We start from the raw sequence: 23,015 nt of genomic DNA, 5'->3' as shown, positions 1-23,015 counted from the left end.
TTAATAGAATCCTGAATATTATTTTTTGTTAAAGGAGGGGGGGCGCTCTTTAATTTTCCTTGTCTTTATGCTTGCACTTTGCTCAGAAATCTGCATCTATTCCTTGCTATGAAGATCTTTGGCCAGCAGAGTCTGATCTGAGACTTTCGGTCTAACATCATTTAGGCATGTAGCATTTCACATTTCCCTCCCTGCTTTACTACTTGTTTGTCCTGAAACTTTTCTCTGAGAGGATACATTAAAAAAAAAAAAAAGACAGAAAAAAAGAGGAAATGCAGGGGGACATTAATTGTCGGGAGTATTATATAACGCAAAATGGTTGCGTGCTCAGCCTTGTCTCACTATCGCTTCCACTACTGCTTTCTCCAGACATTGACTGCAAAATGTTGCATCAGAATCAGCCCACAGTAAGAGAGCTTGTCTCGGTTTTTGAGCAGTTGGGAAAATACCAGCTACCGTGGGAAAGAGTAGCAATGTCACGTTGTAGGGGAGTGGGCACAATAATCCCCTTGGTAAACTTTTCACCCAACTTGGATGGCTTCAAAGAAGGATTAGACAAATTCATAGAGGGTCAGGCTATCAGTGGCTACCAGCCAAGCCGGGTATATTTTACTGCCACTGTTGGAGGCAGCATGCCTTTGAATGCCAACCGCTGGGACTCCCAGCTGGGGAGAATATCTTTAGAATAGTAGAATTATAGAGTGGAAGGGACCCTGAGGATCATCTAGTTCAACCCCCTGCAGGAATATGCAGCTATCCCATACAAGGATTGAACCTGCAACCTTGGCATTTTCAGCACAACGCTCTGGCCTTGTTGCACTCAGGTCCTGCGTTCAGACTTCTCAAAGGCAGCTGGTTATTATTATTATTTTATTATTTATATCTATTAGTCACTTTGTTGTTGTTGTTGTTTAGTCGTGTCTGACTCTTTGTGACCCCATGGACCAGAGCACACCAGGCACTCCTGTCTTCCACTGCCTTCCGCAGTTTGGTCAAACGCATGCTGGTAGCTTTCATAACACTGTCCAACCATCTCATCCTCTGTTGTCCCCTTCTCCTTGTGCCCTCCATCTTTCCCAACATCAGGGTCTTTTCCAGGGAATCTTCTCTTCTCATGAGGTGGCCAAAGTATGGGAGTCTCAGCTTCAGGATCTGTCCTTCCAGTGAGCACTCAGGGCTGATTTCCTTAAGAATGGACAAGTTTGATCTCCTTGCAGTCCATGGGACTCTCAAGAGTCTCCTCCAGCACCAGAATTCAAAAGCATCAATTCTTCGGCAATCAGCCTTCTTTATGGTCCAGCTCTCAATTAGTCACTTTACTAATAAACAAAATGACACAAAGCGACTTACAAACACAACAGAAATATTAAAACCAATGAACAAACACAATGTATAGAAACAACAACAACAAAAAATTAAACACATTGACACAAGACAAATCTAGCAGATCCTAGAAAGCTACAAATTCTTAAAAACCCTTTAAACTAAAGGCTAAAGGTAAAAGACCCCTGGATGGTTAAGTCCAGTCAAAGGCGACTATGGGGTTGGGGCGCTCATCTCGCTTTCAGGCCGAGGGAGCCAGTGTTTGTCCACAGACAGCTTTCAGGGTCACATGGCCAGCATGACTAAACCGCTTCAGGTGCAACAGAACACTGTGATGGAAACCAGAGCTCATGGAAACACCATTTACCTTCCCGCTACAGCGGTACCTATTTATCTACTTGTACTGGCATGTTTTTGAACTGCTGGGTTGGCAGGAGCTGGGACAGAGCAATGGGAGTTCATCTGTTGCAGGGATTTGAACCACCGACCTTCTGATTGGCAAGCCCAAGAGGCTCAGTGGTTTAGACCACAGCGCCACCTGCGTCAAAAGCCTGGGTTAAAAGAAAAGTTTTTGCCTGAGTCTCAAACTTGACAGAGAAGGTTCCAGGTGAACTTCTTGGATGAGAATATTCCACAAGTAGGGAGCCACCACTGAAAAGGCCCTTTCTCATATTGCCACCCTGTGGACCCGCCATAGAAGGGACACATGGAGTAGGGGCTCAGATAAGGATTGCAGGTCTGGGGATATTGGAGTCCTGAGTAATGTAAGGTTTCATAGGTTAAAAACCATCCCTTTGATTTGAGCCTAGAAATGGCTTGGTAGCCAGTGCATTGGGTCAGGATTGGTGTTATATACTTAGAGCAGCTTGAATCATGCACAAATGGCAGTTTCCATATTGTCTTCAAAGGCAGTGCCTTGTATCACACATGTTCAGCTAGGGGTGTAGTTGGGTCACCAGTCAAAGCTGATGGAAGGAAATCTGTGCTACTTAAGACCACCTGAGCCTCAAGCAACAGTGATAGATCCAGTAGCACCATCTACCCCAGGGGTTGGCAAGGCTTACCGGGCATGGGCTGGATCACTCCCGTGGAGATCCTCTGTGGGCCGGACCGGCTCAGCGCAACACCAGAAATCCTGTCTGTGGATGTCTACGGCACTGGAAATCCATTATGCGCATGCCCAGACACCAAAGATTGTGCCTGCATAGAAGCGATTTTCGGCGTCTGGGCATGCACAGAAGCAATTTCCAGAGCCACGGAAGAGGCTGCATTGCGCCGGTTTAGCGCAGCGCGTGGGGAGTCGCTGAGCAGGCGGCTCGGTTCGGGGGCAGCTCGGGGGCCAGTTAAATTGCCTCCATTGGCCGCTTCCGGCCCATGGGCCTTAGGTTGTCGACCCCTGATCTACTCCTTCAAGCGTAGGCCACCTCCCATCCATCTGGCCTAGGGAACCAATCTTTTCTTTTCCTTTTGTTTTTTTAAAGAAAAGATTTTATTGGAATTTTTTTTTTGCTTTTTTTTTTTTTTTGAGAAGATGATTTTGGATTTGATATCCCGCTTTATCACTACCCGAAGGAGTCTCAAAGCGGCTAACATTCTCCTTTCCCTTCCTCCCCCACAACAAACACTCTGTGAGGTGAGTAGGGCTGAGAGACTTCAGAGAAGTGTGACTGGCCCAAGGTCACTCAGCAGCTGCATGTGGAGGAGCAGAGACGCGAACCCGGTTCACCAGATTACGAGTCCACTGCTCTGAACCACTACACCACACTGGCTCACGTTTTTATTGGGTTTTTACACTTTTATATTGAATCAAATAACACAATATAAGATTTGTCATATAAAAGAAAACGAACCACCCCCCCCCCGTGACTTCCCTCAACTTCCCCTTCTGGTTCTTTAAAATATTTACTACTTCTGCTGAATTATTATCTTCTTTTGATAATCTTACACCTTAATGCTCTTATTTTCTTATCAGTTTTATACCAAATTTTCCTTCATGATTACATCTCATCTTACAGTCTATTTCATTCCATGTTGTCCTTACTTAACCTTTTCTCTGATTTTCTTACTTGTAAGTGTTTAATCAATGCCTGCTCGTGAGTTCACATCTTTACAGTATTTCTGTAAATATAACATAAAAGGGGGGACCAGTCTTTTCTTGATTAAGCTTCTGTTGGCCATTGTTGTTATAGGCTGATTCACAGGCACTTCTTAAATTCTTAACTTGATTGCCTTAGAACAACTCAGCAATTCCCCGCAGACCCAGTGGGAGTAAGTGACCAACTATGAATGGATTTTATGTAAAAATAAAAAAAATCCTTCCAGTAGCACCTTTAAGACCAACTAAGTTAGTTCTTGGTATGAGCTTTCGTGTGCAAGCACACTTCTTCAGATACACTGAAACAGAAGTTGCCAGATCCTTCTATATAGTGAGAAGGTGGGGAGGGGTATTACTCAGAAGGGTGGTGGGAATGGGAGATTGGCAGATAGCTGGGATGAGCCTGCTGACGACTCTTAACGACTGTAATGGGTCTTACAGGAAAAGGCAAGGGGTGAGAAGGTGAGAAATGGCTTAGTCATGTATAATGGGATAAGAATTATTATAAGAAGTATAATGGATTCTTATCCCATTATACATGACTAAGCCATTTCTCACCTTCTCACCCCTTGCCTTTTCCTGTAAGACCCATTACAGTCGTTAAGAGTCGTCAGCAGGCTCATCCCAGCTATCTGCCAATCTCCCATTCCCACCACCCTTCTGAGTAATACCCCTCCCCACCTTCTCACTATATAGAAGGATCTGGCAACTTCTGTTTCAGTGTATCTGAAGAAGTGTGCTTGCACACGAAAGCTCATACCAAGAACTAACTTAGTTGGTCTTAAAGGTGCTACTGGAAGGATTTTTTTTATTTTGACTATGGCAGACCAACACGGCTACCTATCTGTAACTGGATTTTATGTAGTTTATGGGGGGGGTACACTCAGCCAGTGCGCCGGACCCCGAACAATTGCCTCCTAAGGATTAAAGGTAAAAAGGGTAAGTAATAAAGCCTGCCAGTGGCTTAGATGGTTGAGCAATCTCTCTCAGACTTGGCTAATTGACATGTGACAAAACTTGGAAGTGAGAACAACCACCCATTTATTAGGAGCAGACAAACCAGTTGGGCTTAAAATAGGAACAACCTGAAACCTAGCTCTAAACCTTACCCAAAACAGAACAAACGGAAAGGTTGGGAGTCATGCACGTAACTAAACACAACTCCTGATCATCCTAACTTCCTGTTATCCTCCCTTCTGCTGTTATTTTCAGTGGTTTTTAGCGCTCCTTGACTTTCTGCACTTTTCAAGAGCCATTTGGCTTGATTTTCAAGTTCCCTTCTGTTTCTCTTTGTTTGGAACTACCTTGTCAATTGTTGCTATTACTATTATTAGTAGCAGTAGTAGTATCATTATAAAAAAAGAACATTTTTTTCCCCCAGATATGGAAAGATGATAAAGTCCCGACCAGAGAAGAATGGCAGATTAAATTGATGGATTATGCCGAAATGGCAAAAATGACCGGAAGGATCAGAAATCAGGAAGACCAAAATTTGAATAAGGAATGGGGAAAATTTATAATTTATCTTATAAACAGTTAAAATGGTTCGTAGGATTGGAATAACACTTGTAGTTTAATGGTGAGTTTTGGATATAATGGAGGTGTAAAAGATTTGGATTATTATTATAGATGCAGGAGGAAATGACCCACAGAGGGGAGGAGAGAAGTCCAGCAGATTCTTTGTTGTTGTTGTTTAGTCGTTTAGTCATGTCCGACTCTTCGTGACCCCATGGACCAGAGCACGCCAGGCACTCCTGTCTTCCACTGCCTCCTGCAGTTTGGTCAAACTCATGTTAGTAGCTTCGAGAACACTATCCAACCATCTCGTCCTCTGTCGTCCCCTTCTCCTTGTGCCCTCCATCTTTCCCAACATCAGGGGCTTTTCCAGGGAGTCTTCTCTTCTCATGAGGTGGCCAAAGTATTGGAGCCATGATCTGTCCTTCCAGTGAGCACTCAGGGCTGATATCCTTAAGAATGGAATCTTGCTTTTATGATGTATCTTGCTTTTATGATGTATGTTGGATATGCAATTGTAAAACTTTAATTTGAAAAACCAAATAAATATATATATATTTAAAAATAACAATTTTATTTAATTAATGAAATAAGAAACGAAACTTCACTGATTAACTGACAAAAGAGCAAAGTAGAAATAATGGTGACATCATTTCCTTCCATTCCTGTGCAGTCAAGCTATATCCCCTACAGTCATACCTCTGGTTGCGAACGTGATCCGTGTGGGAGGCACGTTCGCAACCCGCAGCGTTCGCAGCCTGAAGCGCTGCATCTGCGCATGTGCATGATACAATTCAGTGTTTCTGCGCATGCACAAGCACAAAAACCTGGAAGTAACCTGTTCCGGTACTTCCGGGTTCTGCATGGTCTGCTACCCAAAAACGCGCAACCCCCAGCGTTCGTAACCCAAGGTATGACTGTATTAGGGTAATGGCTTGTTCCATACAGCTTTTATAGAAATAGTAGAAGATGCTCTGGAATTGCTGTGGCTCAACTCTACCTGCTACAGCTTGTAATGAGTGATTGCAGGGAAATGGCTAATAGTTTGTTGCAACACATTCATAAGCCATCCATTAGTCCTCTTCCCCATTCCTTAATTAAAATAAATAAATTGAGTAAAAAAAACCTGTATTACAGAAAGAGACTCACTGCTGCTTGCTTGCTTTCTCTATCAAGGTCACAAAGCAACCAAGTCTAAACTAAACAAGCTTTTCAAAGTAGGAAACACTCCCTGTTGCTTCTCTGGCCTTCAGGGACACAGCTCTGAGTATACTCAGAACCAATGCATGATTCTGATAGTCTAATTCAGGGTTTCCTAGCTGTTTTTGGACTACAATTCCCATCATCCCTGACCTGCTAGCTAGGAAACCCTGGTCTAACGCTGCCACACAGGACTTGTTTTTGTCATAGTCCTGATTACTTCAATATCTGCCACATTGGCCGTGCTAGGCTTTCTTACCAGAGCTGACTTTCCGGCAGCCCAATCAACCACATGCTTTTTCTGCAGGGAGACAATTTTAGGGTTGGCTGAGTGGTGCAGAAAGCTGATTGGCCACAGAACAGGCGATGGACAGAAATGCCTTTGTAAGTTCAAGGAAGAATAACACAGATGGGGAACGGGAAGGTGTGTGTGGCTTTGAGATTTTTGAGGAGGAATTTTTAAAAAAAATGTTTGACATTTTCAGTGAGAGGGCTGTACCCCAGCCTCAATGACTGTTAAGTGTGCATGACATGTTTTATCTTGTATTTTATTCTGGGAACTGCTCTGAGATCTTTTGATGAAGATATATAAAATTGATTGATTGATATTCCATAGCAGGAGTGTGGCACCTATAACCCTCCAGATATTGCTGGACTGCAACTCCCATAATCTCTGAGCATTGGCCATGCTGACTGGGGCAGAGGAGAATTGTTGCCCAACCTCATCTAAGAACCACAGATCTCCCCATCTCTGGGTCTGGAGTAATAAGCAGGAAACAGGTTTTCAACACATAAAAAACCACTACAGTTTAAACCGGGGGCGGGGAACTTCCTGATGCCACCGGACTGCAACTCCTTGCCCATTGGCTGTGATGGCTGTGGCTGCAGGGATTGGAGTGCAGAAACATCTGGAAAATAATTGAGATGGAGAGACAGAAGATAGAGGCTTCAAGTTCTTGTCTGGCCATGAAAAAGTTGCTTTCTTTCACCCAACTTACAGAGCTGCAAGGTTACTGTGAGTCGCCCTGATGATCTGGCACCACAAAAAGATAAAACAGACGTGTGAAATTCAGCAACCGCAAACATTTCTTGAAAAAAGAAAAGAAACAGCCAAGCTCTGCTATCTATAAAAAGCACTCATATTTTCATTGTGTCCCAGCGGTGTTTAGTTCCGATGATGGTCATCTTCATAAGAAAAAGACACTAGAAAAGAATAAATAAAGACACATTTGGAATTCACAAATTCTCTGGAAACTTTTCTTCCTTTGGAAAGCAAGCAATGTTTGACATCACCCGGGGGAAATTTGGATATCCTCATACATATTTGGCATCCTTTGGCGAAGGGAGTCTCTCACTGTGCCTTATATGTTTGCTTTACCATTTAACTGTATGCCTTTTTATTGCTCTTTTTCAATTAACCATAAAATTGAAAGTGCCCATGAAAAAAGATTTAAACCATCTTTTTACAGAGGAGAACAGCAAACACATCTGTGGGAGTGGAGTCCGCTGAAAACAGGATTATATATATATAATCAGGATATAAATATATATAAACAGGATTATATATATATAATCTACTTGAACACTGCTGACTCTGTTGATTAAAATATAATTATATGGGCTTTCCTCTAGCACAGTTTTTAAATTAAAACAATATGGCAATAACATGGCTAGTTATAAATAGGTTATTGCATTTTTATTCTGAACTGTGGGCAATGTATGTTTTCTCCAATTAGAGTGGTTTGCTGCAGTCAATTGCAGCATAATGCAGTTTTTTTGTTGGGATGAAAAGCTTTTATTGAGTTTTGGAAAAATAAGACATGTACGTGTGTGTGTGTGTGTGTGTGTGTGTATGTTGACAAACTGTCAGTTTCAACAACACCGGGTCCTATGCTGGGAATGAAATTGAAGATGCGATAAAGTGTCATTCTTCTGAGTTAACTTTTCAGTTAAAATCTTCCTTGGAAGCACTGCGCTTGATTAGAAAGGGTTTCAATGGTATCAGAGATGCTAATGGAATTGCACTGGGCTGAACAAATTATAATTTAGCTCCCCCCCCCCCCGCTTTCCTTCCTGCCTTGATGCCTTCATGCTTTTTTTCTCCACAGAAAGGTCAGATGCCCACAGCCAGAAGTTTGTAGGGTTTTGCTTTGAATAACCCTCAGCGCATGAATTCCAGGCTTACCCCACCACACCCTCTACTGGTTAAGGTTTTGCTAGCAAGAGTTAACATGTTTGGAAACAGCAAGATGAGCACAGGCTGGGTGACTGGGGCACTGCCCCACCAACCTCAGTCAAGGTCCGGCTATCTTGGACCTATGGGATGCAGGTGGTGCTGTGGTCTAAAGCACTGAGCCTCTTGGGCTTGCTGATCAGAAAGTTGGCGGTTCGAATCCCTACAACGGAGTGAGCTCCTGTTGCTCTGTCCCAGCTCCTGCCAACCTAGCAGTTCGAAAGCATGGCAGTGCAAGTAGATAAATAGGTACCACTGCGGCGGGAAGGTAAACAGCATTTTTGTGTGCTCTGATTTCTGTCATAGTGTTCCGTTGCGCCGGAAGTGGTTTAGTCCTGCTGGCCACATGACCCGAAAAGCTGTCTGTGGACAAACACCGGCTCCGTCAGCCTGAAAGCGAGATGAGTGCCGCAACCTCACAGTCACCTTTAACTGGACTTAACCATCCAGGGGTCCTTTACCTTTATCTACCTATCCTTGACCTGGACCCTCTTGCCTTCTTACTTACATCTGCCTAGACAGAGTGTGGTGCTGGCTCTCAGCATCCTCCTCCTTTAGTCTCAGCGTTGGTCTTGTATGACCCGGCAGGGAGGAGGGTGGAGACGAATCTGGAATTAGTTGGATCTGCTGCCAATCCTTGCCTTTGGCTCCATCAACTCCTGGTCTCCTGGCCTCCCACCCCACCAGTTCCAACGGGCACCAGCCACCACTGACAAAGAGCAGATCTTCAGTACAGATTTGGTGGTAACAATAAGATAGTGGCTTATCTTGGTGACGGTAGTGGTTAGGAATTTTGAACAGAGACTTTTCAGTACACCGCCAAATGACCATTCCTAGGATACTTTGAGGGAACCTATTACTGTTCACATAAGTATATAGTCTAGGTTGGGTGAGAGCCAGTATGGTGTAGTGGTTAAGAGCAGTAGACTCATAATCTGGTGAACCGGGTTCGTGTCTCCGCTCCTCCACATGCACCTGCTGGGTGACCTTGAGCTAATCACACTTCTTTGAAGTCTCTCAGCCTCACTCACCTCACAGAGTGTTTGTCATGGGGAAGGAAGGGAAAGGAGAATGTTAGCCACTTTGAGACTCCTTCAGGTAGTGATAAAGCAGGATATCAAATCCAAACTCCTCCTCTTCTTCTTTGGTACACCTCAGAGTACCTCAGGAGTAACAACATTGCCATGTATTGAACCATTTGCCCATCTGGTTCTGTTTTCTATACACTAAGGATGAGAGAATCTGCCAATTTCAGTTTATTTCAGCTTTTCGTGTTTCCATCCCTAAGTTCAGTTCTCTACATTTCTACCGCAGTTTGTGCTTTATTTTTTTGTAAAGGTCTCTTGAACATTTGTCAGCATTTGTGAATTTCTCCTACTGTGCACATTTTTTCATATGCAACTTTTGCCAATTTTATATGCACATTTTTGCAAAGCAATTTCCCCTCATACGATGCATTTTTGTTTTTTATTTTCACTTACATGCATTCATGTGCACATTTTACCACAGTGTGTGCATTTCTGTACACATTCTTTGGCTGGAGAACTGCATTGCAAAATTTGGAGAAGTGTTTTGGTCTGCATTTTGTTTCAGAAAACATGAATTTGGTACGTTTGCCTTTAAATACAAACTGAACTGAATTTCTACCCTGTCCCGAGACTACACTGACTGGGACCAGACTTCATAGACTTAACTGAAGGTGGTAGGGATGAAACCTGTTAACTATTATATTCAAAGCTCTAGTACTGTGCTGTGAGACATCCCCATATATGTTCCTGGCACCAGAGTTAGCCCCAGAGCAAACACAAAGTGACTTCTGTGGGCGTCGGATGGAGCCTTTAATAAGCCTTCCTCTCACTGTTAACACTCTATTTGTGGAATTCTGCTAAAGATTATTTTCTGCCTTTACTTTTCCCACCAGTGGAAGTGTCACTGACGTCAAGCGTCTCCTGATTCACTGATGGATACTGCAAAAGAGATCCAGGCTGGAGATTAGAAAATGATCCTCTCGGTTAGGTAAGCCCAGGAAATTACCAGGATCTTATCCCAGTCCTTATAGGATAGATGTTTCTCTTTTTTTCTCGACTCCCTCACTGCCTGATAGCTTACCGTATGTTCCAGCTAATCCCTGGAGTTAGTCGAGGAGGCTGGAGGCAGAGAGGGTAGGGATCATACACACTGTGGGTGACGCTGCTGCTGTTGTCCATGTGGGAGTCTGCTTCTGCTTCTTCGTTTCAAATAATAGATGGGTGCTGAATCACTTGAGTGGAATCAGAGGGTGCTCATATGAAAGTGAGAGTCACAGGAGGAACAAGAGGAGGTTAAAGATAAACATCAGAACAAAGTTTCAGTGGTGGCTCCCCACTTGTGGAAAGCTCTTCCCAAGAGGGTATGTCTGATGCAATCACTGGCTGTGTAGGCACCATACATTTAAAATACTTATTTATTTATTTTTTGCTTTGGTTTTAAATTGCTGTTGCCTTTTATAGTGGGGAACAATTTACACATCAAACAAATCTACTGTAATTTTCCGTGTATAAGACTAGGATTTTTTTCTTAAAAAGTTATGTTAAAAATTGGGGGTTGTCTTATACACAGATAGTGTACCCCCCATTTTCTTAATTTGGAGTCCCCCCCAAAGGGGGCGTGTTATACATGGTGAGTGTGTGTGTTATACATGGAAGGACAGTCCACAGGGCATCAATGGTGTCTCTGAAAATTTTTACACATCACTTGGGAAGACAGGTGAACTAATATCAGTGTACTGGAAGAAGTGAAGATCACCAGTGTTGAAGCAATGATTCTTCAACATCAACTTCATTGGACTGGTCATGTTGTGTGGATGCCTGATTACCTTCTTCCAAAGCAACTACTCTATTCCGAACTTAAAAATGGAAAGCGTAATGCTGGTGGTCAACAAAAGAGGTTTAAAGACTGTCTCAAGGCAAATCTTAAAAAATGTAGTATAAACACCGACAACTGGGAAACACTGGCCTGCAAGCGCTCCAGTTGGAGAATAGCCTTTACCAAAGGTGTCATGGGCTTTGAAGACGCTCGAACTCAGGACAAATGGGAGAAATGTGCTAAGAGGAAGGCACGCTTGGCAAATCCACACCGTGATCAGCTCCTGCCCAGAAACCAATGTCCCCACTATGGAAGGACGCGTGGATCCAGAATTGGCCTCCATAGTCACTTATGGACTCATTGTTAAAACCGTGTTTATGGAAGACAATCTTACTCGTCTATGAGTGATCGCCAAAGAAGAAGAAGACTACATGGAAGAGTACGGTAACTTAAACCTAACCTATGTGATGATCCAGCCATAAGCCCAGCATGTTAAACTCTTTTTTATTTCCATGGGAGTGATTCTGGAACATGCTCAACCCCTCAGCTGCATCTAGTGGGATAATGGTGCTTTGTGTTGGTTTAGCTTGTTTTATTATGGGAATACAAGGGGGAGGGGAAGTACAAGCAATACTTCAACCCACGTCCTCAGTAAGAATGTAGGAGGACCTGCTCTCAGCTTCCACGGTCTTGCAAATAAGTGTTAGAGGCCTGGGATAATTATACCTGGTGTGTAGAAAGTAAAAATGACATTATTTGACTTTGATCATTTAAGGTGTTTTTCAATTTCTGGCCTGTTAGACTCTCAGTGTATTATCTCAAAAGCTATCACAGTATCTCCCTTTCGTACCCCCTTCCCTGCACTGCAAAATTTAGAGTCTGTTTTCTGAACACTGTGATCTAATGACAGCTTGTCCTTTGGAGAACTATTAAACAATTCAAGACTTCTCTCCAAATTTATTTCAGAAAACAGTTGCTGTGCTCAAATTTAGCAGAGCTATGAAGTATTTAAATGGGTGGTCCCTGTTTCTCAGTGGGAGGCCAAGAGGAACTAAACAAGCAAACCCTTTCCTGATACAAGGGAAGAGCTCATTGTTAAAAATCAACTTCTTTGCCCGGTGTTGTTCCGACAACAAATGGTGCTATTCACATCCTGCCTTTTATCATTCTCTCTTGCTGTACATAACCATCTGTGTTGGTTTATAATGTCCCCCAAAATAGCACTCAAATACCTCCAAAATGTTGATAGGATGCGTACTATATGTACATAACAGAACAATATGACAGCGTACCCGTTTCCCTGTTTGTTCTGGTGGAAGTGTAAAAATAATATGCATTTATGCAACCAGTTTGTCTCTCCCCCCCCCCTGACTCTCCTGCCTTCTGACATTTCAGCTGCTTTGTTTTAATTTTTACAGACAAAAACTTTCATAAAATACGGGTGCAAACGAGAACAGGCTGTTTCCTAAGCATTCTGGGTACTGTTCCGGATTGTTATGTAATGTCTGACCTCCTTCCCTTCTCCACCTTAGAAAGAGGAATTGAAACAAAGTCCATGGAAGCATTTTTGCATTTTAAAGAACAGGACATTCTCTTCTGATTCGCACCTTTAGTCAATACAGGAAACAAAAACAGCTCCGTGTGTATTTTTAACCGCTGAATTTTCTTGCCAAATGTTCAAGCATGTAAATATCACCTGGACGCATCCAAGATTAAACTTCCCTTGTTTAAGGCTAAATTAGGATATGAGAAAAAGAATAACAGTCTCTCCGTCATTCAAGTTCAGCCTATTTTATAGTTGTGAATTTGCCACGGGCTGGAAATAACGGCATCAAACGGTAAAGAGAACAGCTTACTCTTGGGGTGGAACCAGCCCATTTCTCCCACCAACAGTGAAGACCATGTCATATGACCAGATGATGTGATGGGAATGAAGATTTAGCACGTGTGCTCTGAATGGTTCAGTAAAATATTTGTGCGGTTGTTTCATCCTGACCATTCTGCTCACATTAATAAAAAATGCACCAGCAAAAGTTTCCTTTCCCTATGGCCAGATGTATCAGCCGCCCCTGTGGGTGGGTTTTGGATACCATTAAGAACATTGAGTTGGATCCAGACTAGAAGAGCAACCCTATATTTAACTTAGAAGTAAGACCCATTGAGTTCAATTGTGCCTGCTCCCAGGCAGTAGAAGCTGGTCCATTGGGGCAAATCGGGCACTGCCCTACCAACCCCAGTCTGTCCTCATCTGCCTCCCTGCAATAATTCAAATCACTTATCTGGTCCAACAATCTGTTTTTCACAGTGCAAACCAGATGCCTATGGGAAGCCCACAAGCACTGTTGTATTCTGCCAATATTAAATCAGGTTGAACTATATCTTTGATCTGTTTGAATCCAAGTTTATGAATGTAAAAGATGTTCCATGTTACTACATGTTGACATTTTCCCACCACAAGAGTTGCCTGACAGATATTCTTCAGTAGCCTTTACACACACAGAAAGAGAGCAGATGTCTTCGTTGATCATTCTTGGATAATATAGGAATGCTCCTTTCATTTAAAAGATTTTGTATTTGTGGGGGAAACAACTGTGGGGGCATTATTACCTTGCCTATTGTTATCACCTATCTACAAAGACATAAGTGATGTAAGGATCTGGAATCCAATTTCCCCAATCTCCAAGCGGTGTGAGATTCCAGGCACTTATATGTTTCCTTTTGGGAATGAGGGACAGCGGAGACTGTGGTGTCCTTATGATATATGGTTTATTTACACCTATATACAACCTGAGCTTATGATGGAGGGGTTCACAGCATCAACACCCCAAAAGGGTCTTGTTTCTCCCATAGCTGGAGCACTGGATTCAAAAGGAAGTTAAATATTCCTCTCAAATGTTGCTCTGACTCTCTCCAGCTTGCTGCTTTCCTTTTAGGTGACATCATTGCAACTCAAACTCTCTACTTGAAATTCTGGCTTTATCTGTTGAGAGAGGGGGCCCCACCTATTTGTGGACTTACACCGAGCCCCTTAATCCCCCTTTATGGCTCATCATCCAGGCTATCACCTCAACAGGATGCTAGCCTGGCTCATCCAAGAACCAGAAGCCTTGATTAAATTCTAACACTTGTTGGCCCCAGAGGTTAGAGAAGTCTGGCACACATCTTAACAGTATGATCCAACAGAGCTCCTCTTATGAATGGCATCAGTATTGTATGGTACTGATGCCAACCTGTTGTCCATTCCTGATGCCGTTCTGTTCACCTAATCCCTGTGAGCTAGTGCTCACCACTACATCCCATAATAGTGGCTGTACCTTCCCATATGGTATGAAGAAATACTTGCTTTCATCTCTCCTCAGTGATTAAGTAACCATGAGTTTTAGTGAATAGTCAGGAAGAAAGAAAGTTCCTTTCTCTTTGTGCTGTTCTGTAAAGTATTCAGTAACTTGCTTGTGTCATATTTGGACATGATTATTGATTGATTGGTTGATTATTTAATTTCCACATTGCTTGGTATATTAAAAATAACTCTACAGAAAACTGAAGCTACAGACAACACACAAAATATTACAGAATACACTGTTATTTATAAAAATGTTACATTAATATAAAGCTATCCATCTATGGGACGCGGGTGGCGCAAAAAAGGTGGGTAAAAGCCTCAGCGCCTAGGGCTTGCTGATCGAAAGGTCGGCGGTTCGAATCCCCGCGGCGGGGTGCGCTCCCATTGCTCGGTCCCAGCGCCTGCCAACCTAGCAGTTTGAAAGCACCCCCGGGTGCAAGTAGATAAACAGGGACCGCTTACTAGCGGGAAGGTAAACGGCGTTTCCGTGTGCTGTGCTGGCTCGCCAGATGCAGCTGGTCACGCTGGCCACGTGACCCGAAAGTGTCTCCGGACAGCACTGGCCCCGGCCTCTTGAGTGAGATGGGCGCACAACCCTAGAGTCTGTCAAGACTGGCCCGTACGGGCAGGGGTACCTTTACCTTTACCTTTTTATCCATCTATCTAGATACCTAATCTATATCATCTATGCCTATTTTCATTTTTCTTCTGACACACCCTCCCCCTCAGCCTCTGGGTTCTTACCCAAGGTCCAAACAAACTCAGCCTGCAGACAGAAGTCTCACAACAGCAGCTATCACTTACTCTAAACTTGCTTATTTATGGGCAAACTTGTCATGAGCCGGGAGTCAGCTTTGCCTGCTGAACAGCAGCCTGAAGGGGGGAAAGGCAGATTGACTCCACCTGTGGCTGATCAGCCTTCAAAAACTCAGAGGAGAAGGCACTGATGAGAACCAGCTGGCTTCAGCCTTCTTAAACAGAGCTTCTAGGCACAGTCAGATGCTAGAAACAACGCTTGTAGTTCCTTGCTGCTTCCTGCTTGTCTTGATGCTTGACCATCAGATTCCCTAACCCCTCAACTGTTTTTCCACGTGGAATTGCTGTTTGCCTGATGTTAGGACTGGACCTGACTTTGGACACTGGCTCTGCCTCCAAGCAAGTACACCCCAGAGACTCTTCTGGTTGGCTAGTCTCCCACTCCACTGAGCTCTGCATGTTGCTGCTCAGCAAGGTGACTATGAGAAGATCCACGTGGATGGTACTTCCTCAGGCTGCCCACAGAGCTGTGTCCCCTTCAGCTGCTCCACACCCAGTTCCAGGTGCATCAGGTTTGATGTGTTCCCCATGGGGTCCAAAGGATGGGAAGAGGGCCTCCTCTCCACTCACAGCTCTTTTTTCACCCTCTGTCTCCTCCTCCTCCTCCTCCATCATCTTCTTAGACATTAACTGCTGCTGTGATACATGCATGAATTACTATGCACCCCCATGTCCCCATCACATATAGGTTTTCTTTCCCGTCAGCACATTTTCCCACGTAATGCTACGCACACTGAGGATCTTGTTATATTATATCAGCCTTAAGGTCTGAATGCTGCCAACTGATCACTGGTAGATTTTGCTGAAATGTGCTTTTTGACTTTGAACCTAAAGTAGAAGAATAGGAGTTTGGATTTGATATCCTGCTTTATCACTACCTGAAGGAGTCTCAAAGCAGCTAACAGTCTCCTTTCCCTTCCTCCCCCACCACAAACACTCTGTGAGGTGAGTGGGACTGAGAGATTTCAGAGAAGTGTGACTGGCCCAAGGTCACCCAGCAGCTGCATGTGGAGGAGCGGGGAAGCGAACCCGGTTCACCAGATTACGAGTCCACTGCTCTTAACCACTACGCCACACTGGCTCTCAAACTCACAGCTTAATTCTTGCTTACCATGAGGGAGCGTGTTTCCCATTTCATCATTTGAGCCAGGAATTATCTATGTATGAGTGAGCTTCCTTCCACTTTTAAATCGCTTGCTTGGCACTTAGAGCCCATTCATCAGGATGTGAGGTTACATCATGTCCCTTCAGAGACACCCATGAAGCCATAGTTGTAGATGTTTTGTTCTGTGTGGTATTTGTAATTTGTTGCTACGGGCAGAAACATTTTCTGGAGAGCTGAATGCTTCCATTTCACTCTCGCCAAACTCTGGAGTGGGCTGTGTGGCATCCACAATCCACTCTGGTGATGACAATTTTCTGAAGACCTGATGCTTTTGTTTCCAACTCCTTGCTCTGTTACAGGCCTGAAAATATGCTAGAGATGGCTTGTGTGGCTTAAATATACAGTGGTACCTCGGGTTAAGAACTTAATTCGTTCTGAGGTCCTTCTTAACCTGAAACTGCTCTTAACCTGAAGCACCACTTTAGCTAATGGGGCCTCCTGCTGCCACTGCGCTGCCACTGCACGATTTCTGTTCTCATCCTGAAGCAAAGTTCTTAACCCGAAGTAATATTTCTGGGTTAGCGGAGTCTGTAACCTGAAGCGTATATAACCCGAGGTACCACTGTATCTCCAAAGGTTCTGACTTGCATGTCTAAAGACCCCTGGCAGATCCTGGTTCTGTTTTGAAAATTATTGTGCCCCACCAAATATCTGGTTCTGGTATGGATGATTATTGGGATAGAATGGATGATTATTGGGATAGAATGCTATGCTTCTTAAAGAGCTAGTTTTTATTCCAGGGAGGGGAACCTGTAGCCCTTTGGGCATTGCCAGACTGTCTGGAAACTTTTTCTGCCTATTTAAATAGTTACTTTCCATATGTGAAGTCCACAGCAGGGTTTTAAAAGAAAATAGCAGAGTATATTAATAAACCCGTTAAAGAGGATGAAGATAGATTTGGTGGAATTGTAAAATGCAGTTGTCTGAAATTTTGATTATAAACATTGATGAAGGGGGAGCAGGAAGTCATTAGTATTGTAGAACTGGATTTAACTGTTGAGTGATGAAATGTAACTTTTAAGCTCAAAACAAAATCAAATATTAATACAAAAAAGGATGTTTTCAGACGACAAGTTTCATCATCCCTGATTAATATTGAGCCTCAGGGCTCATCTACACATTTGCTTGTCCCTTGCCTAGGAAGCATGGGCCCAAGAGTTTTTCTGCTTGGCCCATGATTTCTAGGCACAGGTCTGCGTGGTTTTTCATTTGTTCTGCTGCTTTCTCTGGGGAAATTTACCACAGAAAATGTGCTGCTGAATTACTGCCGAATTTACCACAGAAAAACCGGTTGACGTTTGTACCAATTCAGCAGAACTGTGGATGAGTCCTTGCTCTCTGTAATTGATCAGGATTGCCGCGCTTAGACTGTTATTTGATTTTGCCCCCATATTTGCATTTCGGACAACTACTGTGTGCCTCCAATGGTTGTCCATGGAGCCATCTTAGCTTCCACCCTGCACTGCTGACTTCAACCGATGGTTCACAGGTGCCGCCGCTTCGAACAGAAAAATGGCATAACACCACAACAGAAGAGAACAGAAAAGGAGTCTCCTTGAATAGGGGTTGAACAGTAAGTACCCTTTCTATCTCATCATCTCCCTACATGCTAGTCAGCAATCCCTTTCATGGTAGTTAATTTCAGGATAATCAGATGTTGCCTGATTATTCTAGGAAGTGTTAGTCACATTTTGAGAACCGTGGATAATTATAGGACCTATATATGTGTCTTGTGTTAAGTTCTTTTCTTGGTATCCTATTCGCTGAAGCTGATTTATAGCAACAGACTGCTACCTTGTAGCTGAGGATCATTTCCAGAATAGAATGGTATTTGTTGTCCAGGACAGAATCTTATTAATGTAATATATAATGGAAGGAATACACGACACCCGTATTACTAAAGGGGCCATCATTCTGATGATCGGTAGGGTGTATGTATATTTTGCTGATGGCTTGCTGAAATATTATGCTCATCCCACTGAATTGGCCACAGGGGTCTCAAATTTCAGAGATGCCTTGTGTGATGCCAAAATTTGGTACGCCCGCCTTTCTCACTCCATTCTAAATCATAGTTGTGGCATCTTCTGTGGTTCCCAGTGTGAATGAACCAGTTGCACTCTGGTAGGTGGATCTTGGGGTCCTGGTAAAAAGAATAAAAGGTAAAAGACCCCTGAATGGTTAAGTCCAGTCAAAGGCGACTATGGGGTTGCGGCACTCATCTCACTTTCTGGGCGAGGGAGCTGGCGTTTGTCCACAGACAGCTTTCCGGGTCATGTGGCCAGCAGGACTAAACCACTTCTAGTGCAATGGAACACCGTGACGGAAACCAGAGTGCACGGAAACACCGTTTACCTTCCCGCCATAGCGGTACCTATTTTTCTACTGGCACTGGCGTGATTTTGAACTGCTAGGTTGGCAGGAGCTGGGACAGAGCAACGGGAGCTCACCCTGTCATGGGGATTCGAACTGCTGACCTGCAAGCCCAAGAGGCTCAGTGGTTTAGCGCCACCCGCTTCCTTGGTAAAAAGAATTATAATAAAGTGGATCCCACAAGGCTGAAGTTTGTATGCTCTTGATTGGAAAGAATACAAATATATTTGGATCATTTGGGGGGGGGTACCATACTTCATGAAGATGGCAGAAAGTGAGGAGGAATTAAAGAACCTTTTATTGATGGTGAAAGAGGAGAGCGCAAAATATGGTCTGAAGCTCAACATCAAAAAAACAAAGATCATGGCCACTGGGCCCATCACCTCCTGGCAAATAGAAGGGGAAGAAATGGAGGCAGTGAGAGATTTTACTTTCTTGGGCTCCATGATCACTGCAGATGGTGACAGCAGCCACGAAATTAAATGACGCCTGCTTCTTGGGAGAAAAACAATGACAAACCAAGACAGCATCTTAAAAAGTAGAGACATCACCTTGCCAACTAAGGTCCATATAGTAAAAGCTATGGTTTTCCCAGTAGTGATGTATGGAAGTGAAAGCTGGACCATAAAGAAGGCAGAACGTCGAAGAATTGATGCTTTTGAAGTCTGGTGCTGGAGGAGACTCTTGAGAGTCCCATGGACTGCAAGAAGATCAAACCTATCCATTTTTAAGGAAATCAGCCCTGAGTGCTCACTGGAAGGACAGGTCCTGAAGCTGAGACTCCAATACTTTGGCCACCTCATGAGAAGAGAAGACTCCCTGGAAAAGACCCTGATGTTGGGAAAGATGGAGGGCCCAAGGAAAAGGAGACGACAGAGGACGAGATGGTTGGATAGTGTTCTCATGCTACCAGCATGAGTTTGACCAAACTGCGGGAGGCAGTGGAAGACAGGAGTGCCTGGCATGCTCTGGTCCATGGAGTCACGAAGAGTCGGACACGACTAAACAACAACAACAAATAATCCCACAAGGCTGAAGTTTGCATGCTCTTGATTGGAAAGAATACAAATAATCTTTCGATCATTTGCGGGGCAACGTACTTCATGAATCCATGGGAGCAGGTAAGAATAGACAAAACTGCCTTGTACCATGCTTGGACACTGGTACATCTGTCTCACTGTTATTTACAGTGACCCATGGTAGTTCTACCAGCCATGCCTGGAGATTCCCTAGTTTAAACCTAGGACCTTCTGCATACAAACCAAGTGTGTCGTCCCCTCTCCCCCCGTGCCTTTCCCCAAATCTTAGCAATCAATTTTTGGGTGACCTTTCAATTTGGATGGCTTTCCAAGCCAATCTGTGTTCTTGTCAGAAAAGAAAAGAGCTAACATTTCTGCCAAAAAAAGACAGAGAATAATTTTCAGAAGTTGCTGAGGGTAAATAAGGACTTGGTTTGAGGAGGGTAGCAATCACATGCAAACTATTAAAACAGGAACAAAATTTCTCTTGAGAATATTACTCCCTGTCCCCATCTGCTATGATCCATTGATGCTTGAATAGATTAACATGTGTGTTCAAATACATTCAGTTCACAAATAACAATGTCAGCGCCTCACTATCTAATGATCATAACCATGTGTTGCCCAAGATCAGAAGGGCGATATCACCCTCCGTGAACCCTCCTCTCTGAGTTGCTGTACCTATTGTTCCTTATTTTGGACAAGTGTTCCTATTTGAGGCTGAACAACATTAGGTAGTACTAAGCCGTTTTAGTGAATAATAATTTTTTTAATCTGTTCACAAGTCTTCTAAGAATTCTCAATGTACTGCACTGATTGATTGCATAAACGTGGCTGTTCTTCTAGGAACCTAGGGAACTTCTTTATGCTTTTCGGAGTTTGGTATATATTACAGTGCACAGTAGGGGAAAAAAATAGCCTGGTCAGATTGCTGATGGGAAGAATAGAGAAACTTAAGGCTTATTACTCATGGCAAACAAAGCCATTCTGAGTACAAGGTTACACATGGCCAAGGAGGATTAAGAGGCTGACACAAACAAATACTATAAACTGACTAAATTTGGAGATGAAGGAGGAAGGAAGTAAAGTATGGTTGCTTTACTCCTAGAAATACTGGATCAATCTGTTGGTCCATTTCTCTCTGTATTGTCTACACCATGGGTAGGCAAACTAAGGTCCGGGGGCCAGATCCGGCCCAATTGCCTTCTAAATCCGGCCCACGGATGGTCCAGGAATCAGCGTGTTTTTACATGAGTAGAATGTGTCCTTTTCTTTAAAATGCATCTCTGGGTTATTTGTGGGGCATAGGAATTCGTTCGTTTTTCTTTCCAAATTATAGTCCGGCCCCCCACAAGGTCTGAGGGACAGTGGACCGGCCTCCTGCTGAAAAGGTTTGCTGACCCCGGGTCTACACTGATGGCAGGATTTCAGGCAGGAATCTCTCCAAGTGCTGCTTGGAGATTCCAGGGATATTCTGAATGCAGACTGGAGGCTCTCCATCCCTTTCCTTTATATCACATGTACGAAATTGTATGGTGTGTTAGGAGAGGGATGGTACCTCCGGTGGGGGATATTATGTTCTCCTTCTGGGGTAGTTTGTCCACCTTTGGTTCCTACCCTGCACTCAGCTCTCACCTGTGTCTCCTAGATGCTGTTGGTGTGTAATGCCAGCCACACTCTGGGAATGGCTTTGACTGGCTGGCTAAACCAGGTGAGGGGACATAATAATAATAATAATAATAATAATAATAATAATAATAATAATTTATTCTTTATACCCCACCCATCTGGCTGGGTTTCCCCAGCCACTCTGGGCGGCTTCCAACAGAATATTAAAATACAATAATCTATTAAACATTAAAAGCTTCCCAAAACAGGGCTGCCTTCAGATGTCTTCTAAAAGTCTGGTAGTTGTTTTACTCTTTGACATCTGGTGGGAGGGCGTTCCACAGGGCAGGTGCCACTACCGATGGGTATCAAAAGTCCCCCAGAGAGTTAGGGACTTCCCAGCATGTGAAGACAGGCTTCAGTGGATCGAACACATTTTTCTTTAAGACTGTCCTGCCACGTGATGCCCAAAATCTTCCTGATGCAGTTCATATTGAAGGCACAGAGGTATCGCTCCTGGCCGGTGTAAGTTTCCCAAGACTCACTCCCATAAAGCAGCATGCTCAAGGGCAGAGATAGCAGCCAGCTGACCTGTTCCTCCCTTGTTTTCTTTCTCAAACCCCAGTTATACATACATGTAGCATGAACTACAGAACCCAGAATTCTTTGAGAGGGAAAATGAGCTTCAGATGTGCTTTAAAGGTATTGTGGGTGCACAGCCTACCAATCATAGATAAAAGGTGAAGGTAAAGGACCCCTGGACGGTTAAGTCCAGTCAAAGGTGACTATGGGGTTGTGGCGCTCATCTCGCTTCCGGCTGAGGGAGCCGGCGTTTGTCCACAGACAGCTTTCCAGGTCATGTGGCCGGCATGACTAAACTGCTTCTGGCAAAAGGAAAATCCATGATGGAAACCAGAGTGCATGGAAATGCCATTTGCCTTCCCACCGCAGTGGTACCTATTTATCTACTTGCACTGGTGTGCTTTCGAACTGCTAGGTTGGCAAGAGCTGGGACAGAGCAACAGGAGCTCACCCCTTCGTGGGGATTTGAACTGCCGAACTTCTGATTAGCAAGCCCAAGAGGCTCAGTGGTTTAGACCACAGCGCCACCCGCATCCCTGTAAACCTATCCTAGGTTATGGCTACTTACAAACAGGCTTCTGGTCTCCATGCGTGTAGGTGATCAGCTGAGGAATGTTGAGGGACCAAGGAATCTTTGGCAGCTGTAGTCTTTTAATGATCTTCTGATCTCTCAGAACACTAGGACTTATGGGCATGCAATGAAGCTCAATGTTGGAAGGTTCAGGATAGATAAAATAAAGCGTAGTTAAACTGAAACTCACACCCACAAGTGGCAGCAATGGCTACCAGCCTAGATGGCTTTAAAAGAGGAAAAGACAAATTCATGGAGGAGAGGGCTACTGATGGCTACTAGCCGTGATGGCTGTGCTCTGCCTCCATAGTTGAGGCAGCAATGCTTCTGC

The sequence above is a fragment of the Podarcis pityusensis genome (genome assembly GCF_964106645.2).
Source record: "Podarcis pityusensis genome assembly, chromosome: 6".
In the NCBI taxonomy this organism is placed as follows: Eukaryota; Metazoa; Chordata; class Lepidosauria; order Squamata; family Lacertidae; genus Podarcis; species Podarcis pityusensis.
The sequence above is the reverse complement of the archived record's forward strand: the minus strand, read 5'-3'. Positions refer to the sequence as shown.